General features: G+C 41.0%; 1 pseudogene; it reads left to right on the forward strand.

The window, feature by feature from the left end:
- The first annotated feature begins 12,981 nt into the window (after positions 1 to 12,981).
- LOC122003090 lies at positions 12,982 to 13,642 on the forward strand (annotated as a pseudogene).
- Positions 13,643 to 14,314: the final 672 nt, after the last annotated feature.

Genomic DNA, 14,314 nt, shown 5'->3' on the forward strand with positions numbered 1-14,314 from the left:
ATCGCATAGGGAGTCCTGTGAGCCTCATCTAAAATCTATCTCCGTAGCTCCTCCTGATCCGGAACAGAGTCTGTCGCCAAAATACAACACCCCGCTATCGGACACTCGAATTCTCTACTTTCGATTCTCATATTGCCTGATTCTCTGAATTTCGTGGTCCTGATCTTGAGCTGCTGAATATCACCAAGCAAGGTAGACTCTAAGGTCATAGTAGAGAGCTGTCCAACAATGAGTTCAAGACCGAAATCTACGATCTCCTTCGGGGCGGTGACATGGCTGTAAGAGATGATAAGGTAGCACCGGATTTTCTGCTAAGTGCGTCACCTTATTGGCTTTCCCCGGATGGTAGAGGATGTCTATATCGTAGTCTTTGACCGCTAGCTATCTCGATGTCGCATATTCAGATCCTTCGAGGTGAAGTAGTACTTGAGACTCACGATCAGATACACTCTGCCGAGCTCCATATAAGTGACGTCTCCAAATTTTGAGGGTGAACACTCTGCGCAAGCTCAAGGTCATGAGTAGGGTAATTCTTCTCATAATCCTTGAGTTGTCTGGAGGCATAAGCGATCACCTTGCCGTTTTGCATCAAGTCGACTCCTAGTCCCAACTTAGAGGCATCACTGTAGATGTCAAAGCTGTCTGTAGAGTCTAGTGGGAGCACTGGTCAATCTCCTTTTAGCTCATTGACATCGCTCTCATCCTCCATCCGAAATTTCCTGTTCTTTCGGTGAGAGCCATCGCTGTGGGAGGCTATCCTGGAGAAGTCCTCTACAAACTTTCTGTAATATCCTGCTAATCCCGAAAGTTCGTTGGCATTCTTAGGTCTCTTCCAGTTATTACTGCTTCTATCTTGCTGGGATCTACCATAATACAATCCTTTGAGATGATATGACCGAAGGACACTGATCTAGCCAAAATTCACATTTCGTGAACTTGGCGTATATTTTTGTCAAGGGTCTGCAATACTAGTTTCAGGTGCTCTAAGTGTTCTTCCTGAGTTCCTGAGTAGATAAGGATGTCATCGATAAACACAATAACAAACTTATCCAAGTACTCCCTGAATACTCTGTTCATGAGGTCCATGAATATAGCTGGAGCATTGGTCACGCCAAAGGGCATGACTACGAACTCGTAGTGTCCGTATCTGGTTCTGAATGCTGTCTTGGGTATATCCCCTTCTTTAACCTTCACCTGATGATAACCTGATCTGAGATCTATCTTAGAGAACACTGCTGCTCCCTTCAGCTGGTCGAACAGGTCATCGATTCTGGGAAGGGGATACCTGTTCTTGATTGTGACTTGGTTCAGTGATCTATAGTCTATGCACAGTCGCATGCTTCCATCCTTCTTCTTCACGAACAATACAGGCGCTCCCCATGGTGAGTGACTCGGGCGTATGAAATCCTGGTCTAGCAGCTCCTATAATTGCTCCTGAAGTTCCTTCAGTTCTGCTAGAGTCATGCGATAAGGAGCTTTGGAGATAGGGTTTGTACCGGGACTGAGCTCTATCTCAAAGTCAATCTCCCTGTCTGGTGCTAAGCCTGGTAACTCTTCAGGAAAGACTGCTGGGTAGTCACATACGACTCGAACCTCTGCTAGCTGTTGGTTCTTGTCCTTGCTGGCCTTGACTACATGTGCTAGGAATCCTGTACATCCTGAATCCAGTAGCTTCTGTGCTTTCATAGCTGAGAGAAACTTCTTGGCCTTTCTCTTTGGTTCTCCGCTGTATTCAAATTGCACTGCCGCCTCAGGTTGGAAGATGACTTTCTGTTTACGGCACTCTATGGTAGCACCGTATCTGATCAGAAAGTTCATTCCAAAGATAACGTCATAGTCGGTCATCTCTAGCACTATCAGATCAAAAAAGAGCTCTCTGTCTGCTATAATGACCGGCACTGCTCTGAGCCAGTGCGTGGATGCCATGATCTCTCCTAAAGGTAGTGCCGTCAAAAACTGACCACTGAGTACCTCTGGAGGTATATCTAATTTTTCGGAGAACACCCTGGCTATATATGAATGGGTTGCCCCAGTATCAAATAGAATAGTAGCACTATATTGAAAAAATGCAAATCTGACCTGTGACAACTGTCGAGGCATTGGCTACGTCTTCTCTGGTGAGTGAGTAGATCCTCGCATTCGCCATAGCTGGAGGGGCTTCTAATCTTCCCTGGCTGATAAGTGGACCTTCTAGAGCGGCCTGCATCTGATATAACTGAGCTGGCTGGCCTGCATACTAAATCTGTTGTGGCTGAGGAAGACTGGTCTTGTTCGGGCACTGCTTGGCCATGTGCCCTTCTTGTCCACATTCAAAGCATCCTCGTGTGCCCTTGCGACAAACCCCTGGGTGGAATTTCCCACAAGTAGCACACTTTGGATAACTGGGTCGCTTGCCAGATGGTCCTCCTTTTGGTTCACTCCCGGATTTGCGCTTGCTGTTGGAGTTCCCCTTCCAGTTAGAGCTGTGGCCTTGCTGTTTTTGAGTGTGAGAGTTTCCTTGGCCTTTGGACTCAGAGGAGACTTGCTTCTGCTGCTTAATGCTGTTCTGGTAATGCTCTGTGGTCAGGGCACTGCTCACTAACTCCTCTGTGGTTTGTGGCCTATGTATGCCACCAGCCACGTTCACTGCTATCTCTGGCCTCAGCATCTTGAGCATCAACCGGATTCGTTCCTTTTCTGTGCTGACTAGCTCTGGGCATAGACGAGGCAACCTGTTGAATTTCTTCACGGCTTCCTCAACTAAAAGGTTGCCATGACGAAACTCAGTGAACTTGTCGTAGTGGAGGTTTGTAACCCGTACGTGAAAGAACTCCTCAAAGAACTCCTTCTCGAAGTCAGCCCATGACATCTGGTTCACTTGGCGCTTCGTTCTGATTCTTTCCCACCCCATGCGTGCGTCTCCTGTCAGACAGAAAGAGGCACACTTCACCTTCTCGTGTTCTGGCCAGTCCAGAAGCTTCATCGTGCTCTCCAGTGTCTTGAACCAGGACTGAGCATCCCATGGTTCACTAGTGCCTCAGAAATTCTCTGGCTTAACTCTCTGCCACTGGATTAGATAGGCTTCCTTTCTTGGCTCAGCTGCTGGGGCTGCTGGTGCTGGTGCTGGTGCTGTAGGTTGGGCTGGCGGAACCTCTAAGACTTCTGGAGTCGTCAAGTTTGGTTCCGGGGTGACTGTGGGGGTACTCTGCTGATTAGCCTTTAAGGTGGCTATTTCCTTTTGCTGTTCAGCTAGATGCTGCTGTAACTGAGCCACTAATGCTGTAAGGTCAGGAGGAGGCACTGAACTGCTTGCCTCTTGCTGGGGCTCAGTAGCTAGTGCCCTTCTAGCTGGGCGTCCTCGTGCCATTTCTAAAGACATAGAGAACATAACATAACTAATGTAATCACAGTTATATAACTACTGATATCATGTTTAAAAAAACTATCGCATACTAACAAGCAGTAAGCATATAAACATGAACTGTAATAACAGAAAAACAGAGAGCATAAATAAAGTAGAGGTATTCTTTCTTGGAAGCTGCAGGTTCAATGCTGATGTGTGTGTAGGAAGTATGGAACACTGCTCTGATACCACTCTGTAATGACCCGTCTTCTACTAACTAAGCTGCAAGGCCGATCGCTACAGTTATGCTGTGCTAACTGTGCGGAAAACTGGTCTAATTTAAATTTTTGTTCCTAACTGATAACTATTCTTGGTTCTACATGTGCTGAAGGATGTACTCTAAGGAATACAAGGTGTATCCCACATCCCCTATGAACTAGAAGCTGATCTGCTAAGTTTCTTGGTCGAAACTGAACTTCCCAATCGATCCAGACTGAACTGGGTCGATTGCTCTCTGTTGGATCGATCCATGGATCGATCCAGACTGCTACTGTGCTCGGGTGATAATCTGGATCGATCAGCTGATCGATCCAGGCTCACTGATCGATCCAGTGATCGATCCAGCGTGCTTCTATGCACGGGACTTTATTTGGATCGATCGGCTGATCGAGCCAACATAGGTCAATCGATCCAATGATCGATCAAAAACCTTTCTGTTCGGGGGGGATAGCTTGGATCGATCGACCGATCGATCCAGAGGCCTTCTGTTCGCGACCGAATGTGACTAGATTGATCGGATGATCGATCCAGAAGCCTTCTGTTCACGGAATCAGCCCTCAATCGATCCATGGATCGATCGGGGACTCCAGATCGATCCATGGATCGATCGGAGTTTCTGATTTTGCACTGAAACTCTGATTTCTGCACTGGTTCGTGCCAAAACCTCACATATGAGTTATACCCTACGTGAGAAACATTCTAATGACATAAAACTAGTATTCTAAACTTAACCTAACACATAGTTCACTGATTCATAGCATTACACAACTAAACGTGCATGAAAGTAAAAAACACTAAAAAGGTTCTACGGTTTAAATTTGCTAAGTCCCCTAAGAATCTTTTATTCTAGTTCCTGCCACACACACCATCTCTGCATTGGCCTCCAGCTTCCTCTGCTAGTCCAATTTTCCCTTACCTTTATCTGCAGTATAAGGAAAAATAGAATCTGTAAGCTTAAAGCTTAGTAAAAAAACCATCTACTTACAAAGATAATGCATACGATGCAACTCATGATTTGAACCCATGCTATTTGAAAAACATACTGAATATGCAAGCATGGCATGGCATGGTATCATACAAAGCATGGCATAACATAAGCTGAACATAAAATAAAACTGATCATAACATGTCTAGAACTGTATATGAAGCTATCATATTTAACAACTGATATAAGCTGAGTTGATACAAAAGTGAGCTAAGCTGAAGCTGAGCTACTACTGAATTCCATTATGTTTTAAAACTGATTTGGAAAACTATTATACATAATAGATAAAAATACTAAACATGCTGCTGTAGGGCCCTGGCAACTGTACTTGCTGTGCGCGCATCCCTAACTAGACCCGGGATTGCAAGTTCCGAATCTAGTAGGGTTTACTAGGTTGGCTAAACCTAGGGACGACTATGGGAGTCCAACCCAGTGGATATCTAATCCAGTACAGTGCCGCTGCTGAAAGTAAAATACTGAAATGCTAATTAGCTGAATCTAGGTTATCTGAACCTAGAACTAGGTTGTCTGAACTTAGAGGCGCCTGTTGGAGCCCACCCATTGGACATCTAGTCCCATAAAGCTGAAATAAAACCGATATGCTGGTTTAAATGCTTCTATGCATTTAACTATGCTGTTGAAACTGTCTAAGGTTGCGCTAAACATTTTATCGAACACCTAGTGTGCTCCAACTCTCTCCTCTCTAATAGGGGAACCACCTCTAGGCACCCGACGACGTCTAGAACCTCTATCTGAAGAGGAAACGCATCCGGCCCATCCAGAGATACTCCACTAACTCCTAAGTCTGCGAAGAGAATTAAATACACTCTAGATATCGAAAAAAAAACTTACGTATAACTAAATTATAAGCATGCAATCAAACGAGAGCTACTTATACTGCAGGTGAGGGGTTTCTTCCCTTGTGTGCTAGATTTCTTACAAATCTAATCGCTAGAAATTCAGGTGGAGACGACTTCTCGACGATTCGCTCGCGTCCACGTGTTCTACTCGCGGAGGGGAACGTCCGTGTGCTGAAATCGTCGCCGGAAAGTGACCTTGGGGCCCTAGGGAGAGAACCCTAGGTCTCCTTGGTGTGGCGCCGAGAGAAGGAGGAAGGGAAGAGAGGTGTTCAGCGTGAGGGTTTGGAGAAAGAAAGTGGTGTGAGGTTTTGTGAGGAGAGGGCTGCCGAACCAAATTAAACCAAACCCAACTTAAGTTCTTAATTTATATTAAGTGGATTATTGAACCCAACTCTAATATAAATATAATTGGTTCCTCTTTCTTCCAGCACGACCCTGCTGGGTTCACCGGTTACTAAGGCTAACTAAAGGTTTAGCGGACCCGAGAGGTCCCGGGTTCGATTCCCGCTTAAACCATTTTGCTTATCTAATTACTTTTGCTACTTCCGCTACTCGAAAAATTCCGGAAAAATATCTAAAAATTCAGAAAAATCATAGAATAATTCTAATGCAAGTTTGAGAATTTTCGGGTGTTACATGTTGCATTAACATTGTCTCTGAATGTTAATACTCGACTAGGAATGATTAAGAGTAGTGTTCCTTATATCATCTCACTATCGATTCAACCAATCGATTGATATAGGTAAGAACCTTCTAGTCAAGGACGTTATTATACTTAGTTTATTTGGCACCAATACAAGTAAGTATAATAACCAAAAACCAAATGCCTTTATTTATATAGAATATGATACAACAAGTCCATAGTACAATCATCAAATGATTGGCTCTAGGGCTCTAGCTAACAATCTCCCACTAGCACTAGTGCCAATCAGTGTAGGCTCTAAGCCCCAATGACCTAGTGTGACCATCATGCTTCCTCTGTGCCAAAGTCTTGGTCAAGGGATCTGCGATGTTATCCTCAGTGGGTACTCTGCAAATCTTCACATCTCCTCTCTCGATAATCTCTCGAATGAGATGAAAGTGCCGTAGTATGTGTTTGGTCCGCTGGTGTGAGCGAGGTTCCTTCGCCTGTGCTATAGCTCCATTGTTGTCACAATAGAGTTGAATAGGGTCAGCAATGTTGGTGCAGCGGAGACCGGCAAGAGGGGGGTGAATTGCTGTAAACAAAAAATGAAACTACCGTGCTCGGATTTCAACTCAGAATAAATGCAGTAGTAAAATAATAAAGACAGAAAATAAAAGCATAAACAGAAGTTTAACCTGGTTACAACTAAGAGGGTTGCTAATCCAGGGCAGTGAAAAGCGCACTAAGAAAATTCTACTTCTATGAAGGTGGAGAAGCCTTTTACACTCTTATTGCTCAGAACTACTGCTAGGAATTGCTTACAGATTTATTGCTTGAGTTGTTGTTGAATTCCTAGCTCCAGGGGCCTTTTTATAGCTCTTGGAAAGTCTATCCCGAGGGTCCAAGGCGCCTCCAACAAGGTTCAAGGTACCTCCAGCTCGGTCAGGAATAAAACTTTATCCGCGCGCAAATGGTCAAAACTGACCTGTTGAGGGCGCCTTCAATAGGGTTGAATGCGCCTTCAAGGGCGCCTTCCAGGGCGCCTTCAAGGGTGCCTCCAAGCTGGTAGCCTAATTTCCAGCTTGGTTTCTTCAGCTTCCGACGCTCCGTTCTTTTGGGTGATTGGAGCTAACCGGAATAGGGCTCACCCGAACCCAATTCCCGGCCTTCTCCTCGATCAGCCTTCCGTCCCGGCTTAACATCCCTCGAGCGCCGCACACGCTCTTCACGCCCACCGTAGTACTCTTCCACAGCTCTCTCATCCTTCGGACGCGCCGAGCTCGTCGGCTCCCTTCCCGTGCCGTCATTCTCGCTAGCTGCGTCTTACGCTCGACTTCCTGTGTTCCTAATCTCCTGCACACTCAGACACAGTGATCAAACACAGCAGGACCTAACCAACTTGGTTGATCACATCAAAACTATCACGGGGTCCAACAATCTCCCCCCTTTTTGATGTGCATCAACCCAAGTTCAAGTTAGGGTTAAAAATAGACATAAACAGTAATTTTAAAGAAAAAATTACTAAACTAACAAGTTAAGAATAATTTTTGCAATTAGTAAAATTGCAACACTTTTTCAAAAAAGAAATTTTAAATTTGTCTAACTCCCCCTAAACAAAAATAATAAAAGAAATTTTACATTTTTCTAACTCCCCCTAAACTTGTACTTTTCTTTCCCCCTTTGATCACAACAAAAATGAGATCTTAAGTAAAATATTTTCAAGTAAGACTTTTAGAATATTATAAAACAAATTTCAAAGTTAGAATTTTCAAAAAAAAAATTTAATTTTTTTTTATTTTAACAATATTTGATAAAATTTCAAAGCATTATTTAATTCTTGTTTAATGTTTTTTCAGAAAGTTAATTAAACATTTTCTTTCAATATTTTAGCTTCTAGGTCGTGGCGAGGCACTAGGCCTTCTTGGTTATTGGAGCAACAACCACTTCCTTAGACAAAGCTTCCATAAAGAATTTCAATTTTTAATTTTCTCACTGTAAGCTTTTAATTTTTTGAAAAATTAATTAAGCACAGATTTTGGAACCCAATAGAGGTTCCTTCCTACAGGATTATTCAAAAATCTAGGGGGTACATAGTTTCTTGGTATTTTCCTATGTTGACCTTGATGCTTCCTTATATACCAATTTAATTTACCATAAATTCTTAATTTTGAATTTGGAAATTGATTTAAGTATGCAGCATATTTCAGTTTTTCAATTTCTAATTTTAATTTATCATTTTCTGATTTTACACTATCATACATTTCAAGTGGACATGCTTTTGCTAATTTCATTTTTAATTCTTTATTTTCTTTTTCTACTTCGAATAAGTCTTTAGAAAGCGATTTAATAAATCAAAATAACTGAGACGGGGTTAGATTGCGTACCTTACTTACCTGATCTGGTGACGCTCCCCCTTCACTGCTGCTTTCTTCTTCTGATGTTCCTCCCCCTTCATCGATGCTCATCTCTGAGCTTGAATCTTCTTCCAGTTGATGGTTCGCCAATAGCGCTAACCCTGAGAATTCTTCGATGTCCGACTCAGAGGTTGACGAATCTGACCAGGTAGCCTTCAAATTCTTATGCTTGGAGGGTTCTGGTTTCTTGTATTTTGGCTTTTCCTTTTCTTTCTCCTTTCTCTTCAATTTTGGGCAGTCCTCCTTGATGTGCCCTTTTTCGTTGCAGTTGTAGCAACGAACCGTCCTCTTCTTTCGATGATGCCTCTACGATTTAAATTTATTAGAACTGAAAAACTTATTGAAGGGTCTTACCAGTAGTGTCGCTTCGGATTCGTCGACTGAGGCTTCGGAGTCAAAACCATTTACTTTTGCCTTTAGAGCTATGTTCTGACTGGTCTTCTCTACTCCATTTGGCTCTGAAACTCGAGATTCGTGAAATTCAAAAGTTGAAAATAATTGTTCTAACGTACTTACCTCGAGGTCCTTAGAGATGTAGTATGCATCTACTAAGGAGGCCCGCTCTAGAGTTCTCGGGAAGGTATTGAGTGCGTAACGGATAGAATCCCGGTTCGTTACCTCTTCTCCAAGGTTCATTAGTTGCGTTATCAGCTCCTTAATTCTCACTTGGAGTTGCGCTACCTTCTCGCCTTGGTTCATCCGGAGGTTCGTTAACTGGTTTCGGAGAATGTCGCGCTTCTCTAGCTTCGATTCGGAAGTACCTTCATGAAGCTCCAGGAATTTCTCCCAGAGATCTTTCGCTGAGTCGTAGCTTCCGATCCGATTTACCTCCTGCGGTGGTAGAACGCTGAGTAGGTGAAACTCAGCCTTTCCGTTGTCGACGAAATCTGCTTGCTCCTTTTTCGTCCAGGTATTTTCCTCCTTATCTTTCGGAACTGCATAGCCATATTTCTGTTGGAGTGTATACTGAAAGCCTAAGCTTTGTAAACATTCATTATGAATAAAGAATCACATTTGGTCAAATTGTCTACATTTAATTGTAGTTGTTCAATTAATTTATATTGTAGATAACATAATATGTGGTGTCACATACAGAAGATAATGTTATCAGTACCTTATAAATTATAAATAGCAGCTCACGACCAAAATGGAACGGAACAAACCATTAGAAGGTCGTAGTGTAATTGGGTATTAGCTAATCTTGACTATATAATTACACTAGTACACTCAGAGTGTATTGAGTAGGATCATTTGAGGTCGTTCCTTTTATATTGACTTTATAAAGGAACAAAGACCTCAGTTATTATGGAAGTGTGTGCTCTTAATCCTAATATAATAACAAGCACATATATTTGATATTTATTTCTTTAATTTATCAATGGGTGAGATTTAGTTCGATGAATCAATAAACCCGATAAGTTGGGAAATGGTATCACTTATAGTGTGTGTTGTTGATTATAGAAGTGTGTTGTTGATTATAGAAGGAAACTGTGTCCTAGAGATACTAGGTTGATAATGTCCTCAAGAGGAGCTCATAAGGATTGTCATGTTAAACCCTGCAGGTGGACTTAGTCCGACATGACAATAAGGTTGAGTGGTACTACTCTTGGACTTAGATATTAATTAAATGAGTTGTCAGTAACTCACTTAATTAGTGGGCATTCGATATCTTAAACACAGGGAGACTAACACACTCATAATAAGAAGGAGCCCAAAAATGTAATTTGGGATTGGTGCGGTAGTTCAATAATAGTTCTCTAGTGGAATGAATTATTATTGATAAAATTAAGTTGTGTGTTCGGGGCGAACACGGGATGCTTAATTTTATCGGGAGACCAAAACCAATTCCTCCTCTCGGTCCCTATCGTAGCCTCTTATTTATAGAGTTCTATACCCACCTATACCCACCTTCTATACCCACCCAATAGGGGCCGGCCAAGCTAGCTTGGGAACAAGCTAGGGCCGGCCTAGGTATAAGATTGGGTGGCCGGCCCTAGCTTGAACCCAAGCTAGTAAGGCCGGCCAAAATAAATTAAAAAGGGATTTTAATTTTAATTTTTATTATGTGGGAGATATAATTTATTAAAGATAATTAAAATTAAAATATCTCTCTTGTAAAAGATCTTCAAAAGATTAAAGAAAGAGATTAGATCTCTTTCCTTATTTGTAGATTGGTGAGATATTTTATTTTCTCTTTAAAAATTATTCACATGTTGTAAAATTAAAATTATAGAAATTTCCTTTTTATCAACCATGAAGAGATTTGAAGAGAAATTTTATTTTTTAAAATTTCCGGAAACAAATTATGAAGTTTTAATTGTTGATTGAAACTTGTCCAATTTGTTCTCCAATGATGTGGTCGGCCATTAGAGATTAATTGGGGAAATATTATTTTATTTTTCTCAATTAAATCATGTCAAGGGAATTAAGGAAATTTTATTGTAATTAAATTTCCTAATTTGCCTAGGCCAAGGAATATAAAAGAAGGGGTGAGGGTGCCTTCACAAGACACAACATCTATTATTTCTCTCCCTCTTTTGTTCCTTGGTGTGGCCGGCCATCCTCTCCTCTCTCTTCCTCTTGTGGTGGCCGAATCTCCCTCTTCCATTGGAGCTCTTGTGGTGGCCGGATACTACTCGTAGGAGGAGAAGAAGAAGGAGAGAAAGCTAGCATCTCTTGGAACTTGGTTAGTGTTTTGATTTTCTTCCTTGGTGAAGCTTCCTCTTTGTTGGCCGAACCTAGCTAGGAGGAGAAGAAGGTGGTTGGTGGTTTCTCATCTCGGAAGATCGTTGCCCACACAACGTCCGATGTTAGATGAGGAATACGGTAGAAGATCAAGAGGTTTTTTCTACAAGGTATAACTAGTAATTTTTATTTCCGCATCATGCAAGTTATTTATGGAAATAATACCAAATACAAGAGGCTTACGTTCTAGAATTTCGAATATGTTTTTTGATATTGTGTTCTTTTGTTTTTTCTTTTCCTTGTGATTTGATTATTCTCTTTGGTTAACCTAAAGTTATTTTAGGAAATTAAATATTAGCTTTCTATAAAAGGTTTTGTCTAGTCGGTGGTGGTTGCTCCCATATCCAAGAAGGCCATGTGCCTCGCCACGTCAGTATTGGGAACCAATTATGGAAATTAATATTTATTGGAATTAATAACTTAAGGAGACTTGGGTCGAACATGTTAAGTTCCGCAGGAGATCCAAGTCAAAACCTAAAAGAATAAATAGATTAAGTTTTGGATCAAACGTGTTAAGTTCCGCAGGCGATCCAAAATTTAATTTAAAAGAACACATGGTAGCTAGGAAAAGGTTCAGACCTTTGTACTAAATTTTTGTACAGTGGAACCTATAGGTTTTCCGAGTAGCAACCAACATTTAGTATCAGAGCGAGGTTTTGCCTCTGTGTATTTAGTATTTAGTTTAATTATGCACATGTCATACATAATTTAGGCAGGTTAATAGTAGGATGTGCTAACTTTGTGGATGCAGGATCCAACTATTATGGATTTTAGTTATTATGTGTGTGATTGGACCCTTGGATATGTCAAGGGCATTTATCTGTGTGTGCATGATTGTATTAAAATACAGCAGGAGCTGTATTTAGTTTTATTAGGATTTTATTTTTGATCTAGATACATGTACATTCCTTTTATGGAATATAGGATCAAAAATGTAAAATTCTATTTATGTCGCAGATCGAATCTTGCAAAGCGTGGAACTTTCTAAGGACCAGAGGCGCAGCGGAACTAGGAGCAAGATGGATGCGACAGCTAAACCCGGTGGCGGTGGCCAAATATGGCAGCAGCTTGGGATGACAACACACGGAAAACAATAAGAGATAAAAGCCATAATAGTTGAAAATTAAATTTTCTATTTATTGCTTTTATATTATGCTGTGTGTGCATGTTAGTTTACAAGTAGGCTAGCATAGTTAAAATTCCTCATTTATAAATAACTAAGTGGGAGAGGGATTTTTAAATAAATCCCATGGTCTCCATTACTGGTTTGTAAGTGATGCAAACAAGCTTGCGCGTTGGCTCTGAGTGCCTTCCTCCATAACGGATGAGCTTGTTTGTGGATCACTAGAACAGACTTCCATTTTTGGATGACTATAGGAAGTTAATTAAGAGCGTGTGACCTTCTCCAACGGAAGGGGCATAATCTTATTAATGAACTTAGTGTCAAGTAATGGTATACACTTAGACACATCTAATAGTATCCTCCCCATCGGAGTCACTGCTATTATTTGTGTGACCAAAAGACACCAACTATTAATTTTATTTGTCAAAAAGTTAGGTTGACAAGATAATAAAATTAATGGGATAAAACCCTCCTTTTACAGATGTTGAATTTGTATACGTCCACACTAACGTGGCATACAAAATTCACGATGTTTTGAGGTGTTGGTTAATTTAAAATAGTATTGTTTGAGGAATCAATATTATTCTAAATTTAGAGTTCTGACCAAAAGTTATTTGTGATTCTTAGGATGTCTTTCAACCCACTGTCCATCATACTTCAACAGAATAGACTTACTGGACCAAACTACATAGATTGGAAAAGAAACCTGGACATTGTTCTTACTGCTGAAAGCTATAAATTTGTACTGACTGAGCAGTGCCCTGATGCACCTACTGGTGAATCTACCCAAGAGGAGATTGAATATCATAGGAAATGGGTAAAGCAGATGAGATGGCGCGGTGTTACATTTTGGCTTCAATGTCAAATGTATTGCAACATCAGCATCAAGATTTACCAACAGCCTATGATATTATGAACAATCTCAAGGAACTCTTTGGTCATCAGGATAGGGCTTCTAGGCAAGAAGCCATGAGAATGATAATGGCTTATCCATGCAAGAGGGTACTCCTGTAAAGGATCATATCCTAAAGATGATGGCTTATCTAAACGAGATACAGATCCTTGGAGGAGAAATTGATGGGGAAACCCAGATCGATATGATCCTCCAAACGCTACCTAGAAGTTTTGAGCAGTTTCGCCTGAACTATAATATGAATAAGAGGGCTTATTCATTAGCGGAACTACTGACAGAACTTCAAGCAGCAGAAGGATTATTTCATCACAATGCTCATATTCACTATGCTGAAAATGGTTCTACTTCTAAACCGAAAGGAAAGAAGAAGAAGAAACAAGCTGGTTCAGCAAAGAAAGTGAATAACTCTCAGAGTACGGGATTTAAAGCTGGAATGAAGAAGCTGAAGGGCAAGTGCTTCATCTGTAAGCAGGCAGGACATTGGAAGGCGGACTGTCCTCGTAGGAACCAAAACAAAGGTATATCTCATACTCTAGTTGTTGAAACATGTTTAGCAGTGTTATCTACCAGCACCTGGTGTGTAGATACGGGAGCCACTGATCATGTCTGCAATTCCTTGCAGGGGTTCCAGGAAACCCGACTATCTGAAGGAGAAATTACCGTCTACATGGGCAATGCTACTAAGGTGGCAAATGGGAGATGTCTACTTATCTTTTAGTAGAAATAGAAATTTGATTTTAAGAAATTGTCTTTATGTACCCAGTTTTAGAAAGAATTTAATTTCAGTTTCTAAACTGTTTTTAGATGGATATTCAGTTTCTTTCAGTAACGATGTAGTTATTAAAAGAAATAAAGTGATTATCTATTCTGGTGCATTAGTTGGCAATTTGTATACTTTAAATCCAATTTCTTCCACAAAGCAAAACATGGAAATTTATAACTCATCTTCTAACTCTAATAAGAGAAAAGAACCTTCGGAGATGAACCAAGCATATCTTTGGCATCTAAGGCTTGGTCATATTAACTTAAGTAGGATTCAGAGGCTTAT

The sequence above is a fragment of the Zingiber officinale genome, chromosome 7A (genome assembly GCF_018446385.1).
Source record: "Zingiber officinale cultivar Zhangliang chromosome 7A, Zo_v1.1, whole genome shotgun sequence".
Lineage (NCBI taxonomy): Eukaryota > Viridiplantae > Streptophyta > Magnoliopsida > Zingiberales > Zingiberaceae > Zingiber > Zingiber officinale.